Source organism: Gallus gallus, chromosome 6, assembly GCF_016699485.2.
Source record: "Gallus gallus isolate bGalGal1 chromosome 6, bGalGal1.mat.broiler.GRCg7b, whole genome shotgun sequence".
Classification (NCBI taxonomy): domain Eukaryota; kingdom Metazoa; phylum Chordata; class Aves; order Galliformes; family Phasianidae; genus Gallus; species Gallus gallus.
Window position 1 is genome coordinate 18,512,378 of NC_052537.1, and position 11,038 is coordinate 18,523,415.

An 11,038-nucleotide genomic window follows, 5' to 3' on the forward strand; every position below is an offset into this window, starting at 1 on the left:
CCCGACACAGCCTGAGTTATGAGAAACGTTACAGCTTTTATTCCGACCCGACAGTCCATAACAGAAACCTGGCTCTTTCCCACCGGCTTACCTCTATGAGCACACCTGCTGACTAGGGCTAGCAGAAAGTCAAGTCAAAGAAACATCCCCAAACACCACCACCGCAACAAACAACCAGCGAATTCTGAACTTGTTAGGTTCCCATCGGATGTAACCAAAGTTACACGAAGTCCCCAGTGAAAATACAGCTGCTCAGTCTTCATTAGTCCTATCAGTCTCAGCAGATGCAGCACAGTGACATCCCAGGAACGGTCTGGCTCTGACAGAGCAGTGCCAGGCTTGTTCCGGGCAGCCTGGCACCGACAGCTGGGTCACAGCTCCCGACATCCCGCAGCAGGCACACGTCCTTCAGCCAGGGCCCTTGGTGTTCCCAGCTGTCCCACTCCAGATGCGAATCGGCACAACACAAAGCATCAGCAGGAATTCATAGTCACTGACAGGTATCAAAGGAAACAACGTAGACTTGATAAATAAGCATTTTCCAAAGAAAATTTTCCTCTGCTAATCTGCAGCAGGTTCAACCCCACTCTGGCCTGACACTACTCAAACTAAAGGCAGTCGATCTCAACGCGAGCTGCTGTTGATGCCAGAGCAGCTCCCTACGGGGCTGTTGCAGCGGGGTTACTGCGGGCTGCCTCTGCTCAGGGGCACACGCACTTTGCCCGTTCCAAAGGCGGTGCCGCGCGTGTTCTCACACTGCAGCCCGAAACTCGGCTACGTACGTTCTGCTTTTAGCCTGGCTCGCACTCCCGGCGCGCTGAAGTTAGCGTTACGCTCGAGAACAACCCAAGGAGTACTTTTTCTGCTCACCAGCTCCTGGAGGCATGAAAGAATTCGGGCTATTTCCCCGCCTGTCACGCAGCTGCACGGCTCCGTACGGTCGGGTTATGACAGCGCACCTTGCGTAAAGTTTTCACTCCGATCGCCTCCATTCCACATCGCTACCCGAATGCAAATTCGCGTCCTCCCCCGAAAGGAACGCAGCGCAAAACCAGCGCCTCTCCCACCCAGCTGATCGGCTCTCGGTTCCTCCCAAGCACCGCTAATACCTCCAGCGCCAACGCGCCGCGAGACGAGGTCAGGCTGAGCAGACAAAGCCGGCGGCAGCGGGGAAAGCCTCTTACGGCCGCACCTGGAGCCGCCCCCGGCAGCGCCCCGCTCCGAGGGCCGCTCGGCCGCCGCCTGTTGCTCGCCGCCACCTGCGGGCGGAGGGCGCTGCCGCGGGGGCCGCGGTGCCCGCGTGGGACGAGCGGCCCGGACCCCCCGCGCCGGAGCCCGGAGGAAGCGGCCGGCTCCCCGCGGTCGGGGCGGCGGCCGAGCCTACCTCGGTGCCCCGCGCAGGGCCCGTGCCGGCGGCTCCTCCTCCGGTTGCGGCGGCTGCTGCTGCCCATGCCCGGGCCGGCGGGCGGCGAGCCGCGGCTCCGACGGGCCGGGAGCGGCGGGGCTCCCGCGAGGCTGGGGCAGCCCCGGCTCCCTCGCCCGCTGTTTACGGCCGTTCCGCGGCCGGCCGGGCTGCCCGTCACCGCTGCGCCCCGCCCCGGCCCGCCCCCGCCGCCATGGCCCGGAGGAGGACGGGGAAGCGGGGCGGGACGGGGTGCCCCGCTCAGTCCCCGTGGGCAGGGGTCGCCCCGCGGCTCCGACCGGCCCTGCCCGGCACCTGTCCGCAGCAGCACGGCACCGCGGCGGGAGCGAGGGCGGAACGGGGCCGAGAGGCCGAGGGCGGCGAAGCGGCCGCGGGAGGTGTTTTGTACTCGTGTGCGTTTCGTCATTTCTTCCCGGAGACAGAAACGGGTAAAGAACGTCTGCTTGCTATACGCTGGAACAGGTGAACGACGCATAGAAAAAAAGTAAAATGAGGGTTTTGCGACGAAATGCCGAGGGAGCGATTTTCTCTGGCCGGGCTTAGTGGGAATAAGTGAAAAAGTGAATAAGGCAGCAGTGCCCCTGCTCCTCCTGCAGCGCAGCAGAGGAATGCCGGACAGCAAACAAGAGCACCTGACACCGTCTGCGAGTTCATTCCCTGAACCTGGTCAAAGTTTTTCATCTGTCTGCACTTCTTCACATCGCATCTACAGGGCTCCAGAGAGACAACGCTTACTCTTAGAGTACAGTGAGGAGGTGTACCAAGTGAGCAGGGCAGCCCCTTCCCCTGCCGAGCACAACCACCCCCCAACACAACACGCGTGCTGCAGTGGGCTTTCAGGCCCAGAGGTGCTGGGCTGACGTTATCACACTGTGTCAGCGTTAGGGCCAGCAGCCCATGCAGCGGAGGAGTGAGACGCTCCACCTACAGAGCACGCAGTGCATTGTCCCGAGAGGAGTGCATGCAGCTCCTGTTCAGTCCTATGCAGACAGAAGAAAGAAGGCAGACCTAGCTTACATCGCCTTACAAGACAGAGGACAGGGATGTTTCTGGGTGATGATAACCACGTCCTGTCAGCGGGCCCGTAATGTAATGTCCTGCCTTGTAATGAGACCCACGCTCCGCTGTGCCACTGGCTTACCTTGAGGCTGCTAGGAAGTCTTGGAGGAGGCTCTTCGCTTCCCTCAGACGTTCAGTCCTTTTTGCTTGAATCATTTTCCAGGCTGGGAGTGTGTCCGTGGGTGTACCCCGTGCCATGTGCCAGACCAGGACAGGGGCCTGTTGGCACAGCCCAATGAAAGCAGAAATTAAACAGAGGTTACAGAGGGCAGACCTTCCAGGATACACAGTAACAAATTCTCAGGCCTGAACTGAAGGAAGCCACCACAAGCCATCAGCAAAAAACCCTTAATTGCCAACAGAAGCAAAGTGCCTGAATTCCTTCCTTTGCAGACAGATCTGAGCCTTCCCTGTGTTTTGTGATGGCTATGCACAGTCCTTATGTTTCCCCTAACCCTGCCCAGTATTGTAAGCACACTGCTGGTCAGAGGTGAAAACTGCAATAACGCCCTGACGGCAGCCCTGCACAGCCAGGACCAACCTCCATGCCGAGGAGCACTCCTGGGAACACCTTCCTGCAAGCCTGGCAGAATCACAGAATCATTAAAGTTGGAAAAGACCTCTGAGGTCATCATGTACAACCATCAGCCCCTCACCACCATGCTCACTAACCATGTCCCTCAGCGCTACATCTCCACGTTTCTTGAAGACCTCCAAGGACTGTGTCTCCACCATTCTCCCTAGGTAGCTTGTTCCAATATTTGACCGCTCTTGGAGAAGAAATCTTTCTTAAAATCCAACCTGATCCTCCCCTGGCGCAACTGGAGGCCATTCCTATCACTCTTATCTGGGAGAAGAGGCCAACCCCCACCTCACCACAACCTCCTTTCAGGGAGTTGTAGAGAGCAATAAGGTCTCCCTCTTCTGCAGACTGAACAATCCCAGTTCCCTCAGCTGCTCTCCATTGCACTGTGTTCCAGACCCTTCATAGCTTCCTTGCCTTTCTCTAGACACTCTCCAGGGCCTTCATGTCTTTCTTGTAGTGAGGGGCCCAAAGCTGAACACTGTACTGGAGGTGTGGCCTCACAGGGCTGAGTTCTGCCCAAGCAGAGTGTGCAAACAAACACCTTTGCAAGTATTTTCCCCCAGATTTACAACTTATTAGAAAAAAAAAACAAAAACAAAGAAGAATAAATCTAAGCTGAACTCTGTTATTAAATGGAAAGCTTACATTTCCCCCCCTAGCCTTGCTGACAGTCCCAGAAGGAGACAAATGTTTTCAAAACACACACACACACAGGCAGAGAATACCTCCAACTTAGCTGCTGGAGTATCACTGGCACAGGTAACATTGTAGCAGGGCAACACAGGCCCTCAAATGCCTGTCAGGCTTAGCTGGGGGAGTGACAGGTCTGCAGGAGGAACTGCCCCAGTGCCGCAGACAGGACATGCACTGCGAGCACACGGATGAGGCCTTTATGAAATGTCTGCCATTGACAGTGAGCACCATTTGTTAAAGTCACAATCACAGAATTATCCCTGTGCCTACGAGGCTCCGGTTCCCTCCAGGAGCAGCACGGCTCTGACACACAGCTCTTAATGTTTTCAGACTACTTTTACTTCTTTCAGCAGAGACCCCAAACGCTAAAAAATACACAGCGTGCTCTTCTTTGTCTTCGGTTGGGACAATCCATGCAGTACTTCTCATGCAGAAAAGCATCACTGTTTTCTTCCCCAGATAATTATAAACGATCTTCTTATTCCATGATCTTGGCCTGAGCACCTGCACGTTCCCATAGCAACTCCACACGACTTAAGGGATTACTTCAGAATTCCACTGTGGTTTGGGTCTCCAAAGTTATCCAGATTTTCAGGGGAAAAGCTGTTTCCTGACACAAACTAAAATTATCGCTACCATATATTTAATGAACTTTATGAGTCAGCTGTGTTATTATCTTAAGAAACTGAAATGTTTTCTTGCATTGTTCTACACAAAAACATGCCATGCTGCAGTGATAATTGCAGTGACACAGCCATCAGGGACTTGGGGCTGGAAGCAGCCCCAGACATCTTGCAGGGGATCACACAAACTGATGCGGGAGTAATTGCCATCAACCCTTCTGGCCACCTCAGCCCCAAAAGACCCCTTGCAAAGAACAGGCAGGTGTAAGCCCCCTCCATGCGCTCATACACGCTCATTCATTTCACACTCATGTCCATCTCCTCTCCCATCAGTGGCAATTAATGTTAAGCGTAGAGAAGTAGATCTATTAGACTGGATAACAACAACACCTGACAAGTAGGAAGCCTTACACCCAGACAGCACCCTGTCAGGCTGCTAGGAACACGCACGCTCACATACTTACCTGTGCAAATATGACACGCACGCAGATCATAGAATGGCTTGATTTGAAAGGGACCCCAAAGATCATCAAGTTCCAACACCCTGCCACAGGTGGGGGCCACCAACCTCCAGATCTGGCACTGGGCCGGGCTGCCCAGGGTCCCATCCACCCTGACCTTGAACACCTCCAGGGATGGAGCATCCACAGCCTCTCTGCGCAGCCTCTTCCAGAACCTCACCACTCTCTCTGTAAAGAACCTCCCCGTGACATCCAATCTAATCCAGATGAGTCAGGATGTACTCCCAAGTTTTATTTATCTCTGGCATCTGGAATCACTTAAAACCTGCTACCGATATCTTTTACACAGCAGATTTTTAGCCTGTTCCGCAGGATAGCAGAGGGTATTTTTTGCTGTTCTCTCCCTTAGAACATCAAGAAAACTAGATGCAACTTTCTTGCCAATTGTAAGATGAAAATTCTCTGCTAATATCATTTCAAGAGCACAGAAAGAATTTTCCTGACTCCTTCAGGAACAGGAAAGGAAGAGCTACCGCTCCCTTTCTTTGCCAGCCCAGAACATCAGTGTTAGAACCAGGAGTGTTCAGACACACAATAACTCAGAGATGCTCACTGTCTGAAACCTGTTCTGCTCCAGTAAAGGGCAACAGCTTAGAAATGAAAGAATCTAGATGGTACATGAAAATTGCTCGGCAGGCATCTGAAAGATACCACACACTGAACAAGCACCATAGCATTAAAGCACTGACCCTCTGTGAGAAAAGAGAGGAAGTCAAGAGGTGAGGCCACTAATGAAATACACACAGGCAACACACCCGAAGAGCGGCAGTCGCAGCTAAGTGAACCATTCTTCTTTCTTATGTTATTGTCTGCATGATCTGCAAGAAGTGACCCAGCAGAATGCACCCAAGTCTGTTTACAGCAGGACTGCTGTGCAGCTTTAGCCAGTGAAGCACTAGATTTCAAGGCTCGTATCACCTTTTACTGAAAACACCACCAGAACTCCAAGGAGGATATTTGCAGACATCTGCACAAGCGTATTCCCTAAGTGGCTGAAACTTACCAGACTGTCTTCTGTCTCAGATGCAGGATGTAAATTAGAAGTGCAGTAAAGTGCTTTAGTAAAACCTGGCCTTGGAAAATCTCTAAGATGAGATCATTTGAAATCCACCTCTGAGACTGAGTGGCATCAGCTCTTAAGGTCTCACTAGGAAAGCAACCAGAAGAAAAGGCATTCCTGTCTGCAAACTAGATCATAACCTTTCTCCCAGAAGAGAGTTGAAAGCCCTTGTACACTGTGCATGCAGCAGACAACGGCTGCAGCCACCCGACACACAGCAGGTTTAGGCCGGCACAACACGTGACAGACACACAGCTATGCACCCCAGCAGACTTCAGCAAGTCCTTACAGCCATGTGAGGGTGCCCTTATAGAGCGACAAGATTGGATACAGCTCTGAACCTGTCTCAGAGCAGATAAGCTGCTGTGGTCATAAAGCCTAACCGGGGCCTCATAAATGCTATCCTCTGTAGGAGTGTTAATAGGGATTTTCTTATTACTGAGCCTCAAAAAACTAAGGAAAAGGCTGGTGAGTGCAACAAACTGACCTTATGGCAATTTCTCTAGACAAAATTGGTTCTCTAGGTATGGGTGTAGCAGCTTTAGAGCAATCCAATCCACACTGTTACAGCATCACACTTGATTAAGGCTTCTTGTGCTACAAGTCATCTAGTATCCAGAAAAAAAAGAATGAAGAAATCTGTACATTAGTCCCTTTTTTATACCCCAATAAATGCAATGCTTTGTTCACAGGCAGGATATGCACCAATTAAGGAGAAAAAAAAGTGAAGCTCAGTGAGAACTGATGCATCTCCAGAGGCCAGGTGGTACTGCAGGTAGGACAACAGCTCATCTTCTTCCCTTGCTTTGCAAAAAGCAAAATAAGTTCCATTCTCTACTGATGAGAAATTGGAAAAAGGACCTGACCGGTCTGCTGCACCTCCAGCTTTGTTAACTACTGTGGGGCATAGAAAGTTATGCCAGCTCACCCCCCCCAACCTTGACCGTGCAGTGGAAAGACATTTGTCCTTGCTGAGCCTCTCCACAGTCGTTTTCAGATTCAGCTCTCCCGCTGCCATAAAGATCACGTGCATCCAGCACATGCATGTGGTGAAGGAATAAAAATAGGCAGCCTGTTTCTGTGCAACAAAATCCAGACATCATCTTCCTCATAAGCACAGTTATGGTGCTGATCTCAGCTAGATGTTCCTCTTACTTGCCTACATTCTCTCCTAATACTGCTGTGGTATTTACATCTTGTTCTATCCAGAAATAATAGACCGATACTAAGCATTTCTATAAGACCCCTCCCTGAAGAACTCCGGGTAAACTTCCTGTTTTACCAGATATTATTTGAATTATGTTTTATGAAGTTTCCATTGTGCCAGTATCTAGTAGGTGACAGTCACTACCACGAGCAACCTAAAGCTTCGTAGACAAGACAGGAAAACGGGCACTGGGAAACTGAAGTAGACAGAAGGATTTCTGAAAGTATATTGCAAAATCAGAGAAGATGCAGAGGACAGTGAATACAAATCAAGGCAGCAGAACAACAAAGAGAGACAAATGGTACCATAAAAAAAGACAAACAAGAGGAGATGTGATACAAACAGAAGAAATTGATTTAGGAGCTGCTGCTTTCCCATTCTCGTAACACGAGCCCGAATTTAATTCAATTAAAAGAAAAAAAAGGTAGGAAATTCAAAACTGCAGTGAAAGAAAATGCTTTTCACGCTACACATAATTAGTATTGAGATTATGAATCTAACAAGATTCAAAAATAGTTTCAGACATTTACAGGCCTCCAAATTAATATCACACCGCACACACAGACAGTTCTTCACAATTCAGAGCAGTCGCTAGCACAGGAGGTAAGATCCAGCACTGAAAACAGGTTCTTGCACATTTGGTAACTGAAGAATTCTTGAACCTTCTTCCAAAGTGTGTGTGTTACCTTCTATTCTTTGATACAGACCCAGGCTGGAGCGATGTCAAGCTGACTCCATCTATTTTGATGCGTCTTCTGTTCCCACTGAAGCAAACTACCTAAGATGATTGGCAAGGTCCAACTCTCAATTTCAAAACCACATTTTAAACCACAGACATTTCATTATACATCTCTGTGTAGTACCCTTGCATCGGCCAGCATGGGAATTTATAGAAACCATTCCTATTATAGCCCAAATATGGCCCATTAAGGGCAACAGTTTCAGCACTCAATATTAAGGACAAATTTAGCTTAATGCAAAAAAAAAAAAAATATATATATATATATAATATACATTATTATATATATTATATATTGAATGCTATATGTATGTATATATATAGCATTCAAAAAGCTTTGATCCAGGTTAAATTAAAAGACTGTCTCCAAATAAAGTTTATGGAGATAAAAAAACACTTAGTTTTCAATCATATGTAATGAAACAGAGAGGAAAACGAAGAGGCTGTTTTGAAATCCTTGATTTTTCTTCTTAAGAAAACCCCAGCATTTTTATTCTCAACTCATTAACACTCTTAATCACATACCATGCAAATCATATTCTTTTAGTAATTATGTATTGTTTTGAATTTCTGATGCCAGATAGAACACCTAATTTCATTAACCATTCACCATCTAGTTGTGATTAGAATTCATAATCGTTATGTAGACATGCACAGCCGTATGAAGACTGGATTAAAAAGAACTGAAAACAACTCCTGTTGAAGTCATATACAACTTCCTGATTGCAAGGCCAGAGACAACACATAGCAAGGGGTAGTCAGAGCTCGCCTGAGCAGTTTCTGGTGTGCACTCCTCATATACCACTGAATTTATCCTTTCTTATTCTTAAATATTGCTGTTGGATATGAGATATCTCCCTATCAAATGAAATCACAGGGACAGGTACTATTTTCAATTACACATACAGCGCCCTGCATAACTCAGCTAGCAGACACTGCCAAAATTTACACTTGTAGGTGTACTGGGGAGAAACGTGTAAGTTCATGTAATAGTTTTCACCGTTAAAAAAAGAGCATTCAAGCACATTTTGGTGGCATTCTTTCATTCGTTTCAGAGCACTTCTGGAACACTCTGGAATTAGGCCAATGCAAGGTACCCTCCTCAGGCTGCTGAGGGTGTGCTGAACGAGGATCATAAAAAAGCAGTGCTTTTCTTATGTATGCTTTTCTTCGTGAAACTCATCGGGCAAAACAAAAACGTTCCCCATTCTGAAATGTCTCCAGTGCCCCCTGGTGTCTCCCTTCTGCAGCTTCAGACAGAAAGGCAGCAGTGTGCTCTATGCCAGAAAGCCCTCACTTCTTTTCTGAGGAAAGTTTACCGCAGACTAGCACGCTAGACACTGCTCGTTTGCATGCTTATAATTATTTCTGGGAAAGATTAAATTACTACTTCATTCCAGTGAGATACTGAGGAATAAAGAAAACAGATGTCTCATTCCCAGCCCAGATTACCCTCAAATTAGCAGAGTTCCAACAGATTAACCCGAACTGCACTGATGATGACAAAGAGCAACCCTGGAAATAGCAGCTTCCTCTTTTCTGCAGACTTCTGCAGATGTGCTATTAAATAGCTGCTGATGCAAGTTTTTTGCTTTTCTTTTCTAAAGAACTCTTTAATGGGAAAGGTAAACAATTACCTAAGCCAAAATATTTTCCATGATACGTACGCAGTAGCCATAAAAACACAGAGGAATAAAATGGTGTTGCACTGACATGACTGATAAAAACCAAATATACTGGCTTATTTACAGACTCACTCTGATTAAAAAGACTAGGACCACCAAGACTGAAACACAGAAGAGCTGAAAACACAACATCTCCTGGTGACCAAGTGTGTGGTGGAGGCACAAGGCAAGCATCCACCCTACTGTACACAGAGCAATGGGGCTGGGATGACAAAGACCACCTCGCTGTAATACTTTTCTAAGACAGCCTGCTGATTAAGGAATCTGTGTTTCACCCATGAGGAAATAACGCCCCATGGCTGAAACACAACTATTCTGAATTCTATGTTTCAGAGCAACATGGATGGAAAAGCATTTCTGACTAACTGTAGAGTTTTGCATGAAAAACCTTTCACTTCTGGATTTTTTCAGCGTGGGTATGGAAAAGGAGAATCAAAACTAATACTATGAAAAGGGATATCCCTTTACTTATATACAGATACACTTGTAACGTTCAGTGGTACTCAAGCAACGTTAGGAAAATAAAATCTAATATAGGAACTAAATAGAGCTAAAGAAAAGAGGAGACTTGGGAAAACTCAGCAGAGGAAGTGAAGAACTGCAGTTTTCTAAATTAAGAACAAAGCATCACTGCCTACAAAATCCCAGTGGCTCTAATCACACCTGCTGCACAGGGAACAGCCTAAGTTCATCTTTCTATGGAGAACATCTTCTGATTTTAATACCCAATAATCTTAAACAGGACAATAACCACAGTAAAGCAATAACTTTCTTCCACTTCCTCTCCCCCCCCCCCCTTCACACTGCACATCCACTGCAAACATTGCAAGCTCAGCCCAAACTAAAAGGTGAAGAACTACCTTGTGCAAGCAGTGAAGGCTCCTGCAACTGTCCCGCAGCTGTACGTGACTTCCTTAGTCACAAGAACATTCTCAAATGAGTAACTGTGGCTCACTACTAACTCGGGAAAACATCAAATGCATTTCAAGATGAATCCAAGTTGCATAAAATAAGAAAAGCCTTCCCCAACACAAAGGCAACAGGTGAAAGCAAATCCCCGCAGGTACAAGCCACACCAAGCCCACTGATCGCTCCCAGGAGATGGTGCCCCATTACAAATGTTGGAAGCACTTGAAAAGAGGCCCAATTCATCATGTCTAAGAAAGCTAGAAATACTTCATTTGCCTAACATAAAACATTAGCAGTTCCAACCTTGTCTGTGACAAGATTGTTAGCAGAGGCACCCCTGCAATTACATCCCAAGAGAATGCCAGCTGAATAGAGATAGGAGTTGCAATTAGACAGATTTTTATCACCATGGGAGATTTCAGGAAATAAAAAAAAAGGAAGTCTTTCATTCAAGATCCAGAAATGCTTAAATGCTTCTGACAGCTCCGGGAAGCTTACCAATTTGATACGAGAATCCTGGAGGTGGTTCAGCA

At 47.7% G+C, this 11,038-nt stretch overlaps 1 protein-coding gene across 2 annotated transcripts in view; it reads right to left on the reverse strand.

Moving 5' to 3' along the window:
* MARCH8 (membrane associated ring-CH-type finger 8) overlaps positions 1-1,522 on the reverse strand; it is an 88,013-nt gene extending 86,491 nt beyond the window's left edge. The window contains exon 1 of one of the 2 annotated variants that reach the window (NM_001286368.3): positions 1,385-1,522. The gene's annotated coding sequence lies outside the window, so the exon portion shown is untranslated. Of the gene's footprint in view, positions 1-870; positions 1,049-1,384 lie in introns of those variants that run through there. The other variant, NM_001397785.1, reaches the window with a different exon arrangement.
* Between the last annotated feature and the right edge of the window lie 9,516 nt (positions 1,523-11,038).